This window comes from Dufourea novaeangliae, unplaced genomic scaffold, assembly GCF_001272555.1.
Source record: "Dufourea novaeangliae isolate 0120121106 unplaced genomic scaffold, ASM127255v1 scaffold112, whole genome shotgun sequence".
NCBI lineage: Eukaryota > Metazoa > Arthropoda > Insecta > Hymenoptera > Halictidae > Dufourea > Dufourea novaeangliae.
The window spans coordinates 1612749-1637120 of record NW_015373993.1 but is presented as its reverse complement, the minus strand read 5'-3'; the positions used below and the strand labels follow the sequence as shown (position 1 = coordinate 1637120).

Genomic DNA, 24372 nt, shown 5'->3' with positions numbered 1-24372 from the left:
TGTACCTAGAATTCGTCTCTCAAGTGTATCTCGGAAATACTCGACCAGAGAACGGATCGTTTCCCTCGCGAGCGATTTCTTCCAATTGGCATTGCGCGTCTTTAATCCCCAAGGGTTACATTAATTCGTCGTGATAGAAGCCGACGTTTTTTTAACCATCTTTGAGCAAAGAAATCGAGCATCTTGATTGACCTTAACTACAGGGTTCGCGTAACCGTTGGTGTGTCGTTCCCCCCATGAGCTTCTGACTCTCTTCCCTCGGGGAGGATCGTCGTGCCGAGTGAAAGTCCTAGACGGTATCTTCTCGCGGTGACGCAACGGTGTATGGTACAGGAACATCATATTCGGGTTAACCTTTAAAGTTCCTGCCTTCATAGCAGACGAAATAAAAGCTGCCACCTCGTCGATTTCTCGGAATCACCTGCACCGATCAGGCACGTATACCTGCATACACGTGTGTGCACTCTCGGACCAGTGTTGACAGGTTAGGGGTTCCCCCCCAGATTTAGGGGATTTTTCTATCAACAGAGGGAAATCTAGGGGCAGAAATTTTTTTGGAGGAAATCCGTGTTTTTTTTTAATATTTTCTCAAAGTGTTTCTTTCATGTTTATGTTTTATAGTTTATTTTTATATATTATACTTTATTTGCAAAACTCAAGGGGGGCATTTGAAATTATCAAATGGGTCATTTGTTGACCCGCGTGTCATAAGTTGCCGACGCCTGTTCTAAGGATCAGTTCTGAAGTTAGAATCGAAACCTCTATGTGTGTGCGTCGTGGTAGTACGATTTCAAGAAGGATCGAAAGTGGACACTCGGGCCCGGCGTAACTTAGACCACGTCAGGATTGATTGCGAAATAGGAAAGAAGAAAAAAAAAATAATGGGAAAAGTGCTGGACCGCAGCAACGGAACGGAGTGCGCGTCTGGGAACCCGCGTGCGTGAGATGAGCTATGTGACAGCTTATAACGAGTGTAATGATCGGAGCCTCGAACGGGCTTCCACGGGCTGGATGGAATCGACCTCGACTTTAACCGCCCCTTGAAATATAGAGTCGAGGATTGTAAGTCACGCAGGCAGAGCCGCGAGGAGCAACATCCTACCTGCGCCTAATGCACCCCGCGCGATGATATAGTTTTGCCGAAGATACGAGCGCCGCAGCGATTTAATGAACGGCGTCGTTTCGTACACGACACTGTCGGCAATTTCGCTCGGGAAATCATTATTGTTACCATTGCGTCTTCATTTCGCGGTACGGATAGAACGTGAGGTCAGCACTGGAAGTATTTAACAGAAATGCCACATTGCTGGCATCAGTATTTAATTTTTACAGTAAAAATACAGTTGCAATAAATACAGAATTCCTTTCGTTTCTGGGAAACTATCGACAACAGTGTAATCCTGGAGTCTGCAGAGATTAAGAAAATCGTAGGGCTAGGAGTTAATTGCCCAAGTACATAATTGATAATTCAGATTTAATTATTTTACTGCTAATTCGAGGTATACGGTGAATTCTGTGAATAAATCGGTTGGCTTGAAACCGTTTTAACTGTCTCAATTCGTTGGTCAGTTCCGATGATTCCTTCACTCGAATTTTCCATGCTCGATCTCTTCTTTGCGGCACCCTCTGTCCGCGGTTTAATCGCGTTATTTGCTATGAAATTTCACCTGCCTATCGAAGCACCTGTAGCCACCGCGCGGGCTAGTATCCACGGCCTACACGCTGAATGTCCGGTAGATTATGCGATGGCTTGTCACACGTGGGTGTCCGTGGCACTCCGGTACCCGGTCATATCAGTTCCCCGTGCCACACGGAGTTTGCACCGGTTTGCTGGTTTCTGCAAGCGCGCAGAATCACGGAACGGTGATTGCACACCCTCTTTGACATATTCCGGATCACCTTGACTCTGAAAAATCGGTGTGTAAAGGTGTACTTACAATATCCATAGAATGCTGTATATACGAATAAACTGGAATTTCGAATTTTGCATTATTAAAAAAGTGTTTACATACAAATGTACACGAAAATGGATTAACAGCATTGACCAGAAAAATGAAGAAAAAGTTATTGAATATATCGTTTAAACAAATGGATTATTCTGGAATACAATCATATAGCTGAATTCCTTATTAAAAAGCACACAATATTGCAATTTATACCGTTTTTATATCTGTAATAATTTCCGAGATATTCGACCGAATACAGTTCACACCTCTAAATGTGAGGGCTGCTTTCACCCATTCAACGTGGGCAAGAGCAGCTAAAAAGAAATTCGTGTCGGATATTTTTGTGAGAACTACAATCTCACAGAGTTGCATAAAAATCGGTGATTGTCAATTCAAGATTTTCCCTTGTAAAAGAATCTAGAGAATGGTTCCCAAGCATTTCTATCTCGGTGTATATTCACGGGTTGGTACGCACCTGCGTGCTGGTTATAATATGCGGCGGAGCAAACCTCTGCTCATTGTTTCTCTTTTCTGCCGTGTGGCGTGTGTTGCAGAAACGACGGAGTGATTTACGAGGTGCCACTCGTCGGTGCGGTGGGTAATGCGCGCTTCGCCCGTAGGGGCTGGCAGATAATTTCGTGAGTGGAGAGAGAGAGGGAATGAGAGACAGAAGGAGAAGGAGAGAGTCCTTAAAGGATGCGTGCAAATACTTTAACGTGTAATTGATTCGGTCGTATTGTGTCTTCCTCGGGTGTTCTTCGGTGAATTTCTTATAGAGACGTTTTCGAGCATGGTCCGTGGAGCGTTAATGGGCTTTTAGGGGGGAACTGTAATAACCGAGATTTTACATTGGGTCGTATGAAAAAATACGCTTATGTATACGTACAGGATGATAAAAAGTCGGGACTTTAAGGGGTTTTAATTCACCGAGGGGAGTAAAAGATGTCCTACGATCAAACGTAGGTCCTGAATCAATTTTTTCGGTGTTAGAATTAACTTTTGTATTTCGAGACATGTTGAATTGAAACAGAAAGATTGGTTTGGAAGTATGTTAATTCAAGTTTGTATGACAACATTGTATTTGAAATGGAAGGACATATGGAACATCGGGGTAACAAATGTGGAAATCAAACTTTTGCATTTTTCTTCGAAACGATTGAATTTAGGACTATACGTTGATCAGGCGTTTCTTATTATTCTTCCCTTTCAAAGAAGAAATTCCATCGCACAGATTACTACATTTTTTTTCTTTGTCGCTGCTTTGCTTCTTCGTTTCGTTCAATACTCAGAGCTTCTTCAGAGCTCGAACAAGTGTAACAATACGTGAAATATAGCCAAGAAATAATAACGAGTTTTCAATTAGATACGTGGTTAAACTACGGTTGAGTATTTGTATCCGTACGGATCACGTTGCGCAACGAAACGCCGCGGATGAGTCGCGGGGGGAATTAGCGTGTAGGTAATTAAAAGCGTAAAAATCTAACGGCCAGCACACGGAATATAGCCGATGCATACGCAACAGGCCGCTTGGCGGCGGCTGCACGATTCCACGAGGATGATAAACGATCTTACGTTCTCATCGATGGCCATCGCGGAGAATTCTGACGTAACTCGATGGGACTGAGCGTTACCTCTTCCCCGGTGGTTGAACCACGGAACGAGGAGTATTAAGACACGACGGTCGATCCTGTGATTAAATGAATTATTTTCCAAGAAAATATAATAATATTAATTCGAATTGAATATCTCTTTGAAAGTATAACATTGTACAAACTTGGGATTGGCAACTACAACATTGCCCCTTGCTGCGTAAAAACTAGCCCCCTCTCGGGACACTTTGATACAAGATACCTGTCTCCTCGACCTTCGAAATGACGTTTTCTTTTTCGAAGTCTGGTTTAACTATATCGAAGTACCGGTTAACGGTAGAGAAAAGTATGTACTTCAAGCGGGGGTCGTTAATGGTAAATTAAAAGCAGAATGCAAAAAAGAAAACGGCCCCGATCTCTCCCCCACGCGATCTGTCGTTCCGAAATGACACTCAGCGAGACGAAGGTCAGACGTTAATGGGCAATACCCTTTTATTTCCATTGCCTTCGAGGACTATCGCGTCGTATGGATCCTTGAACGACGTCAACGACGATTATATCCCCGATCGGGTAACACACCGCGCGGATAATTGACAATCAACCGGCGCAACAAAGTTGCATAAAGTTGCCTCCGCTCGCGGCGACGGGAACGGTAATCTCGCAGGGCCCGTCGAGATCACTCGTAATTTTTTGTCTTTCTCTCTGTTCCTCTCTCTCTCTTTCCCACCGTTCGTTGCGTGAGTGCGTGGACGAGGGACAATTTGATGGCCGATAAACGCGATAATATAAGGGACACGCGCGTGTACCGGCGCTCGTCAGACGGTACAGACGGGCGCGCAACGTGACGTCGCGCCGGGGTGAGTAAAGGATTTACATTCGCCATAAATTCCGCCGATGGGACCGATGAAAATAAAATGTGGATACGTACGGTGTCGCCTCCTCGTACGTTGGATCTAAAAATCAATTAAGCGATGCCCGAAAAACAAACAAGAATTATTATTCGATGCATAGAGAATGTCCTCTGTTAAGTGTCGCCCACGAAATTGTAGATTTGTCCCTCGATTTCACGACAAATTTGTGTCTATGCGTTAATTTCTTTGAATCAGAAAGCTTCTTGTTTGCAATTTCCTTTCGGAGGAATGGATCTTACCTTTTGGTTCTCGAACGAAGTACAGACTCCTCTCGATTATCGTCCCGAACTCGGCTCCGCGCCGGGACAATAATCGCATAGAGAGAAATACTTCAAATCCTCGTAAATTCGATTTTTACCCAAAGCCCAAGCCTTGGCAACAAAATATGCGCTTGATAGATTCCACGTCCCTCTGCTCCAGTGGTGGGGATATTGCCTGAACAATAATCGTGTAGAAAAAGCCAGACAATAATCGAGATGAATCTGTATAGGACTTTTGTGTTCCATGCAAACGCAAATGTCACGTGTTTCACCGCGGAATAAGGACCCGCATTCCTGGCTCGACTGCCGCGCATGTTCCCTCGATTTTGTCCACGAGGCGGACAATTAAAAAACACGACTGGTAACCTGTTTCCTGAAACCGTCGAGGCACGTACACACCGACTTCCTCCTCCGCGTTCAACTCCTTCTTCAGGATGTCAAGCACACAGAAGGACGCTTAGATTTTCCAACGATGAGGGGATAAAGGACAGAGACTCGCGATACACACTCGTACAAACAGACGCGACACAACGATCACGTAACGCAAAAAGAAAGGGTGGAACGACGAGGAGGCGGCGGCCGGTTATTAGCGATCGATCCGAGCTTCGATCCATCGGGATAACAAATTGTTGCCGGACCAGTTTACCTCGAATTCGAGGAATCGTCGCCGTTGTCGCCGGGAAAAAAAGATACGAGGGAGTCGGAGCTCTTGCGAGCTCGAGGCCGCAGAAGAAGACCCTACTGGGGTAGTGACGTGCACTTCGAGGGCCTCCCGCTTAGCCGGGCGCATTCCTTCTCTCTTGTTCTTCGGAATTATCATCAAGGTCGCGCCACCGATATATCGTGTCTCCGCGCTCGATCGATCGCGTCCACGCGATTCAATTCTTAGCGATTCGTATGGAATCGAACCGACCTTGGTTACTCCGGAAAGAATCCACTAAAATCGAAGGGGAACCGATGAAATTTTGTTCGAAATTACGCACACGAATATTCAGTATCTGTCGTAAGTATTAGAACATTTGTGTGTGAAGGAAGTGTTACAATTTGTAAAATTTATATAATTGACGCCACACGATATTCTCTAAACACTATTCATTTCAGACTTTTCAATCGTAAAAGTAACATCCACTGCATATTCGATAAGTGTCGTGATACTTATAAGCGGAAGAGACAGAGAAAATTATTTGAATTCGACCAGATGGCGACGAAGAAAATCGTTGGAAACTGCGTGTGGTCGCCTATCGCTAATGTATAAATCCGAGGGGAGGGGGGATGGATGTAATAGTCCATCTCGCCATAAATAATGTAACGAAAGCTATTAGTCATAGTTTGCGGTCGCGCGCGGCCCAGTAGTAGGTACGGGGGGCTAATCGATTCGCCATAAAATTGCTTCGCGGCGTTTAAGGAAGATAACTATTAGTCTACTTTGTTAGAATTCCGCGGTAAGGAGCCGCGGTGTATTACGCGCGAAAATGGGGGATACGGATCGTGATCAACCGTTGCGGTTGCACGAAGAAGAAAACGGAATGGAATTAGAAAATTACCATATTAATCAATTACAGTGTCGCTAAAAAGGGTTGCAGTCCGCCCAGCGTTATACATAATAAAACGGGGACTGGATAATTGATTTCACCTTGAATCGTCGTCGTCGTCGTTCTCGAAGAACCAACCTCGAAGCTGCGTGATGTTTCGAGACCGCTGATCCGTATCGGACGAGTCCACGACTATAAAAAAAAAGCTGTGTATGCACGTAAAGACGCACGAAACAGGACGATAATCGACAGTGTTATTTTCTTGCAAATGGAGTAATTACGATGTGCTCCCGCGTCGGATAATAATAACATTATTTCTACGAGGAATAATTACGGCGATGCTGCGTGGCCTTCGCGCAACGAGACTGGGATAGCAGCGTGCGCGCGAGCGTTCTTCTCCTGAGTGATCGTCGCGGGGCTCGCGTAAATTTTAACGCCAAACGATTACCATAAACACGGCAGCCCAGGCCTAGAAGAGAGACGGCCCCTCGAAGACGTTCGAATAATTGGCAGTCAGACCGTGGGCCGATTAGTCGAAAATGGTCATCCCCTCAATCACCGTTTGCGAAATAATAGACTGCACGCAAGAACGCGCCGAATCCCGGAGCGCACGGCAGGACGAAATTGCCGCGGAAAAAAAGCACGTATAACGAGCCATTGTTCCGTCGGCGGAAAACCCGCTGATTGGACGCACCGGCCAGTTTTCGCGGGCATTAACTTTACGACGACGGATAACCGCGGTCGCTGGGTGGAATCGGGCGTGTAAACAATTACGATGAACCTTTACGCGACCCCGAATTATTGAAATAATTGCCGTTGCTCCCGCGGCAGTTAAACGACGATTATTGCGCCGCCTCGGTTGCATTCCAACGGCTTCGGGCTTACGGCACCGCGTCGCCGTTAAAACCAAGCCCACTTCTCTTATGGCTCGCATTCTACATATCGATATGGTTCTACGACTACGGGCCTCCACGTGGCCAACTGTGTTGTTACGGGCTGCTCCCTATTTCTGTCAGGAGTGTAAGTAGTCTGGTAATACAGAAACCTCTCGATTATTGTTCCGAACTCCGGTTCGCGTCGGGACAATAATCGTATAGGGAGAAATGCTTCAGACCCTCGTAATTTCGTTCGAAGTGCAACCCTTGGCAAGAAAAGCAGGGGTTGGGGGGCAATAAATTATGCGCTTGGCACGTTCTACGGCCTCCCCTCCACAGTGGTGGGGATAAAGTAGGAAACTAAAAATATAATAGAAAACTAAGTATAATAGAAGAAGCTCAAAATTCAAACGCTTTAACCCAATGTTTTCCGAGGTTGTACTACGATTGACACCCTGTATAAACTAAATGCCTACCAGTGTCCGCCCAAAGAGGTGTGATTTCCGCGAAATCCAGCTCCCTCGGATTCCAGGTTTCGCGTGTCGAGGTATATATGCCCACGCTCGCTGCGATATTTCGCGAAGCCCGCGGAGAGGATAAATCCCCCGATAATCATCCACGCTGATAACGTACGGGACCGGGTGACTTATCTGCAGATCTTGATTGGCCGGCTTATCCGCCGTGGGCGCTCGCGTTCGCTACCATCCAAGGTATACAGGGTGTAACGAAAATATTGCAGGACCTGGAAATTGGAGACTCGTGAGGTGATTTGAAACAACTTTTTCCTTAGAAAAAATGTTATACGAGGCTTTTTTTAGCGAAATATGAACGAAAAACCGGGACCAATCAGAAGTCTATCTACCGCGGATGCTCGGCCGGTAGACTCGCGTTCCGATTGGTCGTGGTTTCTCGTTAATATCTCGTTAACAAAGCCTCGGATGACTTTTTTTCTAAGGAAAAAATTGTTCCAAATCGTCCCAGTAACCCCTCATTTCCGGGAGTCGAAGCTATTTTGGGACACCCTGTATACATACAGGTCCACCATTCACGGGGGAATTTATCGACGATTATTCCAGAAGCCGATGATAATATAACCACGAATGTTCACGTACATGACCCCTGAACGAAAAGTCATTTCCATTCGAGTCGTGGCAACGAAACCGAACCCGATCAAAAGTTGAACGATAATCGTCGCGATGTTAATTTATCGGCCGGCGGTTAGACATGCGCGGACCAGCTGGACGCGACCGGAATCAGTGTTTAGCTGTCGTTTCGCCATCTTCTGAACGACAGGTAATTATTAATAATTGGACGTCACCGGCCTCGTTCGAGAGTGTACCTGAATTATTACACGCACGATCCTCGTCGGCGGACAAGGTTGAAACGAACAATGGGGGTTGGCTATCCTTCGAGACGGGGGAACGATTTTTCGAAAGGTCGCGGGCTCGTATATACGTGGTAGTAACGCGCGCGAACGAGCGAACAGGTTGATCGCTCGTTAGAATCGAGGCTAATTGCCCCCTGTTACGCAACGGAGAGATCTCGTTGATTTATCGACACTTGCGACACTCACTCTCCGTGTACCTTTTGTCGCTTCGCTTTTGATTCGCCACGATCGATCGAGTGCCACTGTCGGTCGACGACGATCGATTAACCGCCGATCCATCGTTGCAACGAACGTCGAACGCTTGGCTGTGTCGATCGTAGACACCACGTTCGGACAAATTTTCCGTTGATATACGTCTATGAATTGATTGGAAACGTTTAATTAAACGACGATCCGCGATGCACTGATTGGAAATCCATGGAATATCCACGTTAAATCGATCGAACATGACGAAGTATGTACCTTTTTCTTACCTTTTATTCGTTATTCGAAATTCTTCATCTGGACAATGGAATTTTGTCCATTTTTGTCGCGTATGTATGTTAGGGAATGGACGATCCAATCGTCCCCGCGAATTTCGTCACGTACAAAAATTAATTATGCATAGAGCTTTGCGCAATTCTCACGAGGGCCCCCCTGTCGCGTGTACTTATGTATATATCCTATCTCCACTTTCGAATTTCATTTCCTTCCAGCCTCCGGGCGTTTCCGGCCCGACCGGTTAATCGAACGGAATTACGGAGCCCAGTGAAATCGAGTCGTGCGCGAAGCGAGAGGAATATTGCCTTTTACTAATAATTCGATGTCTCCCGAGAAACGGCACGGTTCTCTCTCTCTCTCTCTCTCTCTTTTCCCTGATAGGTATCGCGGCGATATCTCGACGGACGAGTTAATTGCAATCCCGAGGCGGGGGGCTGATTTACGATCGCGCCCGCCGTCGTTCGCGTAGATTCGCGCGGCAGCTTATTCCCATTGGCTTATTTAATTACGATCGGCGTAGCAACTGTGCCCCATGAGATACAGGGTGGCTCGATGGGCGTTGATTATCATAATCGATATATCGATTCGCGTATCGGTCGATCCTCGGATACTATGTCATGCTCGTCGTTGAAATCCGTTCTATCTCTTTCTCTCGTTACCAAGAACCTAATGCGCCTTGGGGATGATGCTAATTGCTTTTTCCATCGACTGTGGCATCTGGTCGTATCTCTGCCTCGATCGATTTACGCAACAGATCCCAGTTATCGATGTAACGATACTTCCGGTGTACAACAACCGTGGATCATCGAGAGATTTATTGAACGACCAAGAGGTAAGCTCGAGTAACCCTGTAACAGAGACGTCGACAGGAAAGGCGGTCCTGGACGCATTTGGGATTGTCCGTTGCAACGTAACAGAAAGATAACGCCAATTATTCCTTCTGGGCCCCAGGGGCACCACGGTGGCCGATTACACCACGGCCCACGGGACCCCAAGTCAACCGATATCGCGCATGCAGTGTGTGGGTATGCATTTAATATTCCGACAGCGCAGCCACGCCGCCACTGTGTCGTTAAAGCTATCCCCGCGCTACGTCGCGTCGTAAAGAAGTATACAGGGTGAGGCAATAACTATGTCCACTTTGAATATTGCCGTTATTTGTAATAATATCAAAAAAATGTTGTATAAAAAATTACACGGTATAGAGAGGGGCATATTGTGACACAAACGTTATCTGCGTGGGTGGAGGCATAGAGGAGATTTCAAGGTCAACTCTATATTTTTTTTTAACGTAATGCTATGTTTTTTTTATCGCGATCTGATAGCCGGGGTTGAGACGACTTCATCGAAGATTGCAACTTTGCATTGTCGCAAACGGTCACCACTTCGAGCATCTCCTGTGATGTAAGACAATTTATTTTACTACCACATTTGACCTTGCATGACCTTAAATGATAGCTCGCGATAGAAAAAAAACATTTCATTAAAAAAAATAGAGATGATCTTGAAATCTCCTGTATGCCTTCACCCACGTAGAAAATGTTTGTGTCACAATATGCCCCCCTTTATACCGTGTAAGTTTTGTATATAAAATTTCAAAATGGACATAGTTATTGCTCCACCCTGTATACACACCGTCTGCTGTTACGCACACGCGGTCACGTGCATCACCACGCGGGTCCTCTTTATGGTTTAATGCCTGGCATCGGTGCGTATGTACACGCGTAACGTCGTTACTCGCGGCACGTCGTAACTAACACGTGTATAAGCCAGCTTGCGCGCTTTTTCACTCGCGGTACCATCGAATCCATGTTCCTCTCTCTATCGTCCACGGTTGAATATATAAATATGCGCGCGTGCACCACCCCGATATACGGGCCAGGGCCCGTTACAACCCTCCTCGGAATTTCGTGGAAATATAAGTTAAGATAATCATTCCCGGAACCGGCTCCCGGCTATCTTACGTCCTCGTGTCTCGTATTAATCGCGACATGTGGAAGAGGGGGGGGCTGGTAGAGGATGCGTAATATTTTTCGTCAGAAGAGATACACACCGGTGTTCCCTCTGCTCGAGAATTTTCGGAGGACACGTTCCATACCTTGGACCAGAGAAGTAACGAGGGGAGAATACCAGGTTTGGGAAGGTAGTACCAAAAAAAAGTTCCTCGGAATACTAGGTATGTTATGTTAAGTGGTTTCTCAGTGGAGAATATTGTGGAATTACATATATTTCAGTTTTTGGCAATACGTCCAGGAATTGTGTGAAAAAAAGTTGCCAACCGTATTGGTGTCTCACGAAAATCACGCTGGTTCGAGCGCAATTCACATAAAAGTTTCCGATTTCAGGGACTACATTTTATAACGTGAACACATTATTGCCACAGTTTTGCTAGCTTGGAATGGAAAACTGAAATGGTAAGGGGGCTCCTTACGCCCCCGAAGCATGGGACAGAAAAATTACATTGTATGTTAGGCCTATTCTTTTCTCTCGTTTGTGGTGTTACGCAAGAAACACGAGGGAATTCTCTCGCGGGTTATGAAACGGCCGCGCGTACCACGGCGGCATTAATAATTACTCGAGGGTTCCCATCGACAGGCATCCTATCGACGGGAAATAACTTCCATCGGCCGCGTGGAATTCCGATAGAACGCTCGGACAACGACCACGAAGATGCGAGGACCGCCGTTGAGAGTCTTTCAGTGAAATTCAAAGAGTCGAGGGTAGACAGGCGAACGACACCGGATGTCACGCATGCATTGCGTGCGCTGTAAACGCGGGGGAATCGCTCTGGCTGCTGCAGCGACCATCGGTGCACCTTCTGGAATAATAAGCCAATCCCTTGGCTCCCTGGCCACCAGTGCCACGATAGGATCCTGTTCGAGGACGTGGATCGACCTTAGAATTAAATTTGTCGTGTGTACGAGTGGAGTTCGAATTTTCTAAAATAATTGTCCCTTATCCTGTTCGAGGACGTGGATCGACCTTAGAATTAAATTTGTCGTGTGTACGAGTGGAGTTCGACGGCAGCCATATTTGTGTACTTATTTCATTCAGGAATATTTATCCAAATGTCTGGTGGCACGTTAACGGTGAATTTTCTAAAATAATTGTCCCCTGGTTCCACTGGAATATCAGTAATCACTTTCACTAGTCCTTCATTAATTTTTCCACGTGTTCATAGTGATTTTACATATCAGTACCAGAATTATACGATTGCATTAAATTGCTTCGATGTCAAAATTGCCGACGAGGATGTCGTCGGAAGTTTCGAGAATCCTAGTTCCTACCAGGAGTTTGTACCCGTTCGTAGAAAGAGAGTTCGACGAGGGTTCTCGTGTCTGCTCGTTCGCCGCAAGATAAATCTTTGTCGTAATAAAATTCCGACGGTACGTTTCCGTTTGATCACCGGTGGCTCTTCGACGCCCGTAGGACGGTCCACGCTCGTTCGTCGTGGATCCTTTCCCACCGGCGGGTTTCGTTCTATAAAAATCAACGTTTCATTAGGGTGGAATTATCGAGTGGAAGAAACAGGCTCTCTTTCTCTCTCTCTCTCTCTCTCTCTCTCTTGGTCATTAACGTCGCACACACGCGCTGTATCTGTTCGCCGTTTATGAAGCAAGTTATAGGCAGACACGTGTTGCTCCTGCTAAGAAGAACGCCGTCGGGGGAGGAAATGAAAGTTACTTATTATCTAGAGAGGACGGGTTCGGACGGTGGATAGAGAGGATCGTGGTTTGTACGTTCGCAGACGATACGAACGACCGTCTCTTGCAGGATATATAAACACTTGCGAACACACATACCTTCATGGGGAAACGTTTAGGCGAGTTCTCGTGTATCGCCTCGGGACACGCGGTTTTCCCATTCCTTGGCGAGCACGAAATTCTACTCGTTCTGGCGCCGTTTCGTGACTCATTGTACAGTTGTACTTTGTTGGAAATATACAATTCGTAACTTCAATAACAGACTATATTTCCAAACGGGTCATAATGATTATTTCTAGAACGTGATACTGGTCTTCGGTCAGGAGGTCGTTCCTCTGACAATGCAGTTCTCACTGTCGAGGTGTTCGGATGTAAGGATACGTTTATGTTGGAGCTGCGATATCAACTAAGAAAAAGAAATATTTCTTTCTTTTCGATTTTATCGTTCATAATAAGCATTGCTCTACTGGTTACTCTAATATCAACACTTCCTTTATAAAACAATAGTTTGCAAAAATTTGAAGCTTTCACGGCCCGGCATCATACAGTTCGAAGACACACTGATACCCCCTGACGAAGCTAGCTGGAATGGTTGCGAAACGTTGGTAAAATAATTCCACAAGGACACGGCTTACACCCGAAAGCCTCAACAGTGAGAACTGTACAATAGTTTGTATTTCTACGCTTTGCTCTTATCACCGCTGATAGTTTATCGCAGCTCCAACCATAAACGTAATCTAAGTCGTGTGTCTATATGGAATTAACTTTTCAAAGTTTCGCAAGTATTGCAGCTAGCTTCATCGGTGGTCGAATTACACACACATTCGGAAGTTAATTCCAATAAGGACACACACGGCTTACGCCTGAGAGCCTGAATAGTGAGAACTTTTACGACGTCAGGTCGTGGGAGCCTCAAATCTCTGATCGATCGCTGTCAGTCGTTCCAAACTCGATCTATTCACCAATGGATGCTCATCGGTTTTCTATTTACGTGGGCGGTGAAGAGAGTGACGGTTGTTCGCCGCGTGTTCGAAACATACTCCGTGCCGCCGGCCTTCGTAACGTAGGATCATCGATAATTATACGACGAAGAGGACAAGCCAATTTGCCTATCGGACACCTTACCCAAGTGTTCGCTCGGATGTTTTATCGAGCACGACTCGCTCCCGATTACCGCGCACGATCCACCGATCGAACACACAGGCTTCCAATCGAAAAATCGAGACACCTATGCGCCGTCATGCTCTGGGCGTAATTACAAAAGAACGCCACGAATCTCATGAATAAAACATCGAACCGCTCGGTAACTCGGAGGAGGAGGGCACGCGTTGAATTATTGAGAAAACACGCCGTTTGATCTCTGGCTAGGCGTGATCTACCCGACAGACCCGTGGAATGGAACCTTTCAGGACCATGAACTTTCTCGCATTTACGATCTAAATAATTATTTTCAAGATTCATTTTCTCTGCTATACAGTAAATCCTCGACAAGTGTCATATGTAGCTGAAACAAATATTATTGGCTTCAGACGCTAGAGCTCATTAAAAAACCAGTGTTACACCTGAAGATCTCTCGTTGTCAGTGACGAGAAGTCTTCGGACACTGATCGAGGATTTACTGTACGTTCTCCAGAATGGATAGGGACACATATCGAAGCTCGTCGATGATAAATCTCGAATGGTAGCGTGATTCTTCGCGATACACGCGCATGTACGCCGGCGTTATGTAAATATTTCACCGAGCGTATTCCCTTTGAAGCTTCTCGGGAAGGAAAATTCTTTTCCTCTTCGGATCGTACACGCGAGAGACAACATACAGAGAGAGACGAGCATCTGAGAGACACGCGGATGCGCGTGCACAGAATGGACAACTACCACGGTGTCTGTATTCCGTGTATATGCGCGCGTGCGTTCACGACAGACACATATTTACACACATATATACACACATATACACATGCTCGACGTTGCGCCTCTGTGCACTTTCACCGTCGCGCACAGCGGAACTGCAAAGTAGCCTACATGCGGGGCGTTAAACTCGACTCGCGGCGATTTGATCCTGCGAGAGGGAATCGAGATACATCGATCCGTTGCAACAGCGAATTCCAACGACCACGGCGATCGTGGTGGTGGTTCGAGATATGGGTATCCTCCAGACGGTTGCACCATTCTGTTGCTTGGATCAATGAAGTTCGACGAACGGTGTGATCCATTACTTCGTTTGGTAATACTTCTACGCTGTGATTGGTCCCGGACCAACCCCTTTTGGGGACACTTTCGTTAGGCTTCGACAGACTCGTTAGAGGGCAATTATAAGTTTGTGGGAAAACTTAGTTGGTAGTCACTGTTCCTGACATCATTAGACTGCGGATATTTCACGTAGAATAACATTTTATAATATACATCGTAAAGACGTAAAGGTGTGTATACATTTGTTGCGTATCCTTGTATCGTATCACCGTTACGTATCATCACACGATACATTTTAGTACGGAGTGGTGCAACGCTTGCACATTGATACACAACGGTGAACGAATTATATTTTGGATAATTTGTTAGCACCATATTATTCTACATAAAAAACCACAAACCTCGTCCTTTAGAAGTTTTTATGTGTCCCCTATGGTTTTCGAGATAGTACATTCGGGTCGAAACTTCGAGGAGTGGTTTCACCCCTTAAAATCGCGTCTCAGCAGATAAGAAAAAATACGTATCCCTTATTTTTGACTGCTTAAAAGACATACGAAGTTTCATCAAAATCGGAGGAGGATGCTACCGTGCCTTCCCTTGTAAGTAGAAACGGAAGGCAATGAACAGACGCGCTAGCCAAGTCCTATTCAATTGCGGGACTGCAGATTCTCTTATTAGAAAAAATTTTCTTCTATATGTTTTTCTTATTTTTCTCATGAGGAATTACCTCATGCCCGTTTCTTGTATACAACTTTGGGGATCCAGAATGGATTCGTAAAACACGATGATCCAAAAGGGTTATAATACAGTTCGTTTTTTACGTAACGGTAGGGGAAAAAGTGTCGTAAGAGGAGGGCCTCCTACCAGTTGGTAAATTTATTTCAGGTACTGAAACACCGAATATTATTTCGGCATAAATTTCAGTAACTCCCAATACCAATTTTTTCCCATCACAATTGTTTTCCCTAGCGGAATCGGAGTTTGAATCTCAATGTACAAATCACCTTCGATTAACGAACTGAACAACGATAACAAAAACGTTTATTAACCGTTCGTGTGTGCGTGCCGTGAAACCGTGATCACTCGCCCCGAGAGATTCGATCGAATCAATTTTCCCGTGCATATCCGTTCCAAAGGTAGCCGACTAATTGCCGATTAATCGTCGTCGGTCCACAACGAGATAATCCGTCGACAAGCACGCGTGTTCGTTAATCCTCCTGTGAAAGTTTCTCGAGGCCCATGGAGAGGAGAGAGAAAAAGATTTCGGTATATGTACATTGATAGATCAGGCTGGTCGATCGTGATCCAGATCGGTCGGAAGAACTCTCTCGATCGAGACGAGATCTATCTCTGTGAAAAGTGAACGAGATTCAGCGTGGCGAACGTATATCTCGCTGGATGGAATCCAAACGGGTGGGAACGGGTCTCGATCGGGGATTTACGAAGACAAATAATCGATTCAATGATTTTTATAGCTTCATTGAACGTGTGCCCCGGCTCCCTCTTCCACGGACAAATCGCTCGTCCAGGATTCCAAGTGTTTGCACGAACGAACGGAGAGAGGCAGACGGCGGAGGAGGAGCAATAAAATTTCGTACGGAATTTATTTATCGATTCCCCGTGTTTAGCCGGCGCATTGCGGATCGTCGCCGCGGCCAGATGCGATTCTCTTTGTCGGTGTTGCGCCCCCGGGTATATATCTCCCTGTGGAAACTCAGGAGCGTACCTTAGATGGTAGACGGGCTGCGATAACTCGGTAATCACTTATCTTTCCGCGGGTTCCACGCGGGCTGTATAAGGACCGCGGTTTAAGGCTTAATCCAATTTCCTGGATCGTTCGAGGGGAACGATGAGTCCCCGATGGACTCGACGATCGTCTCCATCTGTATGGTTTTTACGATGTTTTCTTGCCTGCAGTAACGTGAGATCATCCTGCAATAAATTTCAACAATTCGAACCAGATGCACAATTTTCACACTATTCGAAATCGAAAACAATGAAGTCGTTAATCAACTGTTGTTTACATCGATCCCTCGAGTCTCGATCGGTCACTGAATTATAATCGAGAGTCGGAAATAATTCACGAGGCCAAAAGAGTCGGACGAAACGACGTACCAACCACTGTAATTTGAGCGATTTGTCCGATGCTCGTTTTTTGGGGAGGGGGGGCCTCGCGTCTGGAACGCGTGACGAGTAAAAAGGGAAAGCGGGGGGCGGGCCGAGGGAGACTCTTCTTCTGTTCTTTCTTCTTTTTTTTTTTCTTCGTCGATCCAATTATTCAACCGACGGATTGTTATTAATGTAATAACACCGGGAAGAACGAGATTGTGCAGTGGATGGGCATCGAGACCAGGTCGGGGAGAAAGAGGGAAGAGAGCGTCGCAGTGAAATCTCGCCGGGTTTTGTCGATCGGTCGTGCACGATGTTCGCTTGACCACCCAATGCGTGTCCTACAAAAGCCCAATCGTTCGAGTCGGTCGAAACGACAGCGAGAGGAAGTCACCTCGAGCGACCAGGATGATCGCGATCGACACCCTAGGCCAGGGGTCGGAAAACTGGCTCGTGAACCACATTCAGCTTTTTGGGTAAAGAGTGTTTTTTGGGAATTTTTTTCTCAAAAACTATAAGACCTTTTTCAAAAAATATGTCTGTATTTTAAAGATTGCAGTTTCTAGATTATAAGGTAATTATTTTATTTAACAATATTTATTAGTACATAAATGGTGAGCGATCTCCCGGATGTCTCTTCGCAAAAATTCAAAAACAGGGTTCCGATCGAGGTACAGATACGAAAACGCGTCGAGTTATCGAGCACTCCAGTTTTTTCTGTCGTAAGTTCCTCCAACCGTGAACTTACACGCGTTTTCTTATTCAGCTTCGACCTATTTCCCCCCCCCCTCTGGGGTCAGAGGCGTGTGGATAGACCGAGAAACCTGTTCATTAATCTAACTATCCGAACGAAGTGTATACGTACATACATATAAATATACCCAGTGTATACATATATACATATGTATTTTCCCATGTGATCGTAACGAAATTAACGAACCGGGCGTTCTAATCAAGTTTCCGGGCTGACTATACAGAGAGATCGAGCCAGCAGCATCAGCCGGAGGACTGTTCGGATCCGCGCCTATTACTTTGATCTCGTTGACCCTTGAATACATTACCGTAATCAGTGGGGAGGAAGGTGGAGGGGTAGGAGGGCAAAGGAACAAATGAGAAATTAGAAGTCTCCAGGTGGGCCGAGGGGGTCGCAACCAGGAAGTCGTTACCGGCTAACGTTCGCGCTTTTATTGTTGCCTTTCGACGGGAAATATTGTCTTATATTCATAATCGTGAACGCGCGTTCGCGCAATCATGATTTCGCCGCGCAACCACCACCACCAGACCAGCAGAAGTTTCCCAGATTGGCATCGACTGTTTCTAGCGGTACCGAACCGACTCCGTTACCGCAATTTCTTTCGGATCCTGTCGGCAGATAGGCGTCGAGATTGTTATTAAAAATATCAGAAATCTCACGGCGTACACGTGCACATACACGCAACTAACGTGAACGTAGAATTTCTGCTTATAATTCCCCAACTCGTGGCGGACTCCTCCTTCATCCTTATCAAGCCGCGAGTGTCTTATCGGTTTCTTGCGCGTTTATCGATCGACGAGTCTCCTCGCCGTTTCGTAAACGACTGTTCGACTCGCGATTATCGTTTCCTCGGAGGGGCATAGAAAAATGGAGACATTCCTCGATCGAAAATGAGGAGAACGTTATCGCTAGGAAAAAGTAAGGTAGGTGAAGGGCCTCCTACCATTTAGTTTTGGGATTTATTTAGGATACTACTTATGATAATATGTTGCTACAGTGAAAGTTCAATGGGAAAAAAATATTTTTCATTTAAAAAAAATGGTATTTTCGGTTGTACATTCGCCCTATATAACCCTATATAAGCCCTACCCTTATAGAAACCGAACAAATATCGGTATTTATTTCTCTTTATCGGTTTCGGTATTGCTTTGATGGCATAATACCGGTATCAAAATCATACCGGTTTAAGTCCCTGCATACCGGTAGATTTATTTTCCACTCGTGTCCACGTTCGATTTCGAAACCGATGTTACACTTGCCCTCGATATCCACCGGCGCGGCGATACAGCGAACGGGGACAGTTTTTCCATTCGGACCGTGACTAAACACACACACATGAGATACGAACACAGACACACGAGTGTAACGTGTCATTGTTTCACACGGGAAAAGGAAGAATCGCCAGGGTCCGAACGAACCGGGCCGTTAATTATCCTCGATGAGCCATTAACGACGCGGTTATCGTTCGCTGACATTTCGTTTAATGAGATTTTCCCTCCAGAGTTTCTCCTATCGACGATCGGCCAATGGGGGGTAAAGGGGAATACGGCCCAGGACGTGTTGTAAAATGAGCCTTCCCTTTGGTTTACGACTTTTCCAGGGGCCTCGTCCGTGACGCGGGCACGAGCCACACACTTGCGTTTTGCAATTCAGATTGCGTATAAATTTAATGCCGCGCGTAAATAACATTCGCAAACGGAAAGAACGAGGAAAGAAACGGGAAAATAGAAAAGAAAGATAATAGGAAAAAAGGGGGGGGGGTCTGGAAAGGATATAGGTGGTTGTGCGATGTTTGTCCGTGACGTTGGATGTTTGTAAATCCATCAAAGAAGGGGTGGAGGGGGCACTTCGTTGATATAAACGAGCTGGAATCTCGCGATCGACGGCCGAACGAGTATCTCTCGTGATCCTTACCGGTCTCACACGGACGATTCCCGCGCGAATGGACGGGCGTGTAATGTACCTTACTACGGCGGCGTGTTCAGCCGTTTCACAAAGCCGCGAGCGAGGGAACGGAGCGAAGCTTTCACCGATGGAAAGCTAGCCGACGGCCAAGGTGGACAGAACACATACCGAGGCGCGCGAGCTCTACCATCGTCAGTGGGTCAGAAAAATTCGTGCAGCCTTTAAACGGGCTTTTAGTTCGTTTAAGGTCGTTGAAAGTGGGTCACGTGGTCTGCGGTGTGTGTGTACGGTAGAACCGTCTGGCGGTACGCGATCGAGAAAATCTGCAGATTTATCGTTCGACCGGACGACATTCTGGTGGACGCGACAGTTCGCGGCTGTTTCAGGCGAGAACTGGCCGACCGCGAATTATCGTTCACGTTTGGTCGGCCGCGATTTTTCCCCCGTCTGGTTGAAACCCGTTGATTTATCGTTTAACCCGTTTAATTGCTCGGGGGGGAAATTGTCGCAATGCCCTGGTCTCGATTCACGATTTCCAATCGGGTATATAACGTAGATATACGTGTGTTAGAAAGACGCACAGTACAGGAAATCATCGATGAGTGTTCGAAGGTTCCTCAGCAATGACAAGAAGAAGTCCCCAAATGTAATGCTGACTTTTTAATCAGGTTTAATACAGGGACTTAATACCGGTATAATTTTGATACCGGTATTATGCCAGTAAAGGTATACCGAATGAATTTTCTATTTTTCATCTTCAAAAACCATCAAAGTTTCACGTATAGTAGAAATGCGCTTTATTCAACGCGTCGTATTCAACGCAACGGAAGATCACCTCGAGCCGGACGCTGCTGGCTCTTCTCTTGCCGGTACAAAAAAGCGGAAACTCCTAATTAACCGGTTGGCAAGACACGCCGTTTTGCGTCAATTAGAATTTGACGGAACGTCTCACGGTGTTCCGGTCGCGTTACAAGCGACGCGGGATAGCCGAGGGTTCGGCCAGCGCTGTACGATCGCGCTGAACGAAGACACACAGGGTTTGTCTCGTCGGCGGGACTGGTCTGGTTGCAATCGGTTCTCCGTCTGATCGGTGGTTTGGTGTTAGAACACGGTGTCTAAAACGGCGTCGTGAACAGCGTACAGCTACGATCTACGAAGATCGAATCGGAGGATCGAGGAAAAAAGAAACTGGACGGGAGGATGGACGAAGAGGAAAGAGAGACCGACAGAGAGAGAGAGAGAGAGAGAGAGAGAGAGAAAGGGATCGGATCTTGTCGAGATCTCGCGATGGAAGAACTGAATCTGTGAGAATGTCCTTCGAGAACTTCGCCCACGTTCGTTTTTGCTTCCGAAAAGCAAGTTCTCCCCGTGTTCGTGGAACAAAGTGGGAACTGGAGGGGTGGAGGAGACGGAGGAGGTCTCGAACGACCGGTACGTGAGTCAGTCCAAAGGAACCCTGGTGTAAGGTACCGGCCAGAAGGAATCTTCTGCAGGACGTTGCACTGATGCACCTCGAAAGATGTCCCTCGATCTCTTCGGTCCGAATTAGGAGACGCGTCCGGATACGATCATCGTACCGCCGCCTCCTCAATTTTTTCCTTCGATCGGAGACCCGAACCCCATCGGTGCGTTTCTCTTGTTCACGCACCGAAGCGAAATACCCAGGCTAGGGTCGTGGCGAAAAGTTTCGAGAATCTCGTCGTTCAAAATTAATATCCTTTCCAAGAATACTCTAATTGATATTAAACCCTACCATAGCTATGTGACAGCTAACGACACAATAAGTCAAAGCTGGGCCTTGGAGGGGAGTATCGAAACTGCCCTATCCCGGGAGAAATGTTCAAACTAAATTAAACTAGACCCTACAATCCTCATGATTTTGTCTAAATAAACCTTCGAACCGTTACAAACTCTTTGAAAGGTTATCGAAATTCTTGTCTATGATGTACCTGCTTCCGTCATCGTTCGATTGGATACGCAGAAAATGTGCCCACGAAGCATCACGTGGTGGATCGTTCATGAGAAAGACCCCTAATGACCGAAACCATGGTTCGATACCACACGTCATTTATACCGTACCAGATGCGCCGCGCTAACAATATTGCGATGGACATTTCCATAAAGGACTTCCGTGCCGGACCCTTTTGCTACACCAATTCGCGATACCGTTAACTCGAAGATCATTACTCCGACCGAACGGCGTTCCTTATATACCTATACATCGCCGTGTGGCGGCTGTGCACGGGCTCTGGTCCGATGCGTGGTTTTTCCGCGCTTCAGAAGGCTCGCACGCAATGCGGAAACCACGTTGCGTAGCACGAGGGCGGTTTGCTCGCGTCGTTAGTACACTTTTGCGGATCCTTGCCGCGACTGGGCACATCCCTGGGCATTTCTTGATCATCGACCGAACACGTCGAGAACGATCTTAACCAGGGAACAGGTCGCCGGTTAGCATGTCTTCTCGCGGCTGTCTAATTCCTCGCGATCCAACCACTTTATTGCGTTCGATTCACGCGATGCTGTACAGGCTGGTTCGCCAGGTATTACCACTTCGATCTACGTGACTGTTATTATTCTTGGGGAAAAATATTTCATTTAGAGTTGAATGGTTCCTGGAGGGACACACTCTGGTGTTAGATTAACAATTAGAAAATAAATTATTCAAATCTACGTGAACCATTTTTCGTTATGAATAATATTAGCCACGTTAATTAAAGTGTTAGTGTAAAAATCTGAAAACCAAATTCCAAGTGTCCACTGTTACGATTCGGGCCACGCATTCTCGAGCTTCACCGTAATTGGTGCTGGCCATGAAATCGGTATGTCTCGTCCTGTTCTTTTTTCCTCCCCATTACTGGATAGGCAATAACCCAGCCAGAGGCGAATTATCCCCTTTAACGTCTTCCGACCTGAGAGCAAACAATTGGATTACAACGGGAACCACGGGCACACCGGTAGCAGTTGGTAGCTACAACCCGGGCAACGGGGGCGATAATGAAATCTAAATTGCAAATTATGACGGGACATAACTCCCGCTCGTTATCCTCCGCGTTATGCTCCATTGTCGCCCTAACTCTTTCTCTCGTTTTCCACCTAACCGAGGCCTCTCTGTCTCCCTTCTGTTCCATCGGAGGCGCGCGGCCGGTCTCGCCGGTGGCATGCGGATGCCTTTTGCCTCGCGCGGGGCCCGGCCTTTAATGCCCGTTCGGAACAGCACGCGTATATACGCCACACGAAACGGCCCGATGCAATATGCCGTGGACCGTTAAGTGCCGCGACCTTAGTGTGTGGGTCCGACGAAAGAGAGAGAAAAAAAAAGAGGCCCCCAGAGGCCAGGCTGGAAACTTTGTCGACGGGGGCCCATGAATGCGCGCGCTTCTCTGGTGGAAAAAGATGAGCCTTTCGAAAAGTATTCGAACCTCTTCGGGTGAATCGTTTTCCGATGGAAAATTAACGTGATTTGCGTGCCTGGACGAACGGGACCAGATTGGTCGGTTTCGGGGACTTACTGACATTCTGGGCCCAATATGGACCCGAGTTTTTCGATCTATGAATCGTGTTTAACCCATTAATCGTCGAATATAATTACGACTTGTGATGTATATTTTAATATATAATAATGAAATTTTATAAATACTTTTTTTATTACGATAAAACTGAACTGCTTATATTCATGATGAAATAATTTAAAGAAACATGTTTTACACGTATCTCTTTAATAATAACGTCGTGTTGAGCTAATTGCTCGTTTTAGCACTTTCGCAGCTGAAATTTCATTTCCCTTCCCACAGTTTTATGGAATAATGTTTGTTTTGTACATCATTGGTCTCTGTTTTGTTTTTTCTCGTCGTAACGCATACAAGGCGCGTGCGAAGAACAATTATAACATAATTCCGTTTCACCACAGAAGATCCATCGATGAGTTAGCTCTGTTTCAAGACGACTTCTTGAAATTCTAATTCAACACCCGGAGAGGCGTATAACGATCCGTTGCGCGAGGATCAAGATCCTCGAGGACCTTGAGAAATCCTTGACGAAGACACACGGAGCACATTGGCGGGAGAGTTCGTGACGTACCGGCGAAAAAGGATGGGCCCGGTCCCCGCGACGCGAAGACCCGTCAATGAGATAATGGGGCGGGTTTCGAGGCATAAATTAAGATATTATCGTACCGGGTGTCTAGGTACAACTGTTGCGGTGATTGTATTTATTACGACAGGCGTGTTAATCCTACCTACGATTACATAAATAACGCCACGCCGGACCGACCAGCGAGCGCCGTTATAAAAGTCCGACACAGGCGATTTACGAGTCGGCCGGTTGAAAAATCGCGAACGGTTGGAAAAAAGAAGGAAGGAAAGAAAAGATTGCGGTGGGAGGAGGTGGAGCAGCGGTAGGGCCCGAGACGCGTCGGTTCGGTTGAAAAAGGGAATCGGTTTCCGTGGGTAAGGTGCACCGTGTGCGCGTGCGCGTAGCACGCGGAAACGTTGCGCGAGGTCAAGGCTCCGCCTGGGCAACCAGGAGGACGGGGCCCTCTTGCCTTTCGTGGAAAACAGCCTTGGCGTGGCCGCTCCGGAAGATTGTACGCCGCCCGTCAACGTTTACAACGGGGCCTCACGGGGCCCCCTCGAACTCGCTTAAGAAGTCATGCTCACTCAGGAGGCCGAAAAAAGACTGTTTTTTTGGGAATTTTTTTTCTCAAAAACTGTACGACCTTTTTCGAAAAATGT

General features: G+C 46.5%; 1 protein-coding gene across 1 annotated transcript in view; it reads left to right on the top strand.

Moving 5' to 3' along the window:
* LOC107187899 overlaps window positions 1–24372 on the top strand; it is a 187732-nt gene that overhangs the window by 55244 nt on the left and 108116 nt on the right. The window lies entirely within an intron of this gene.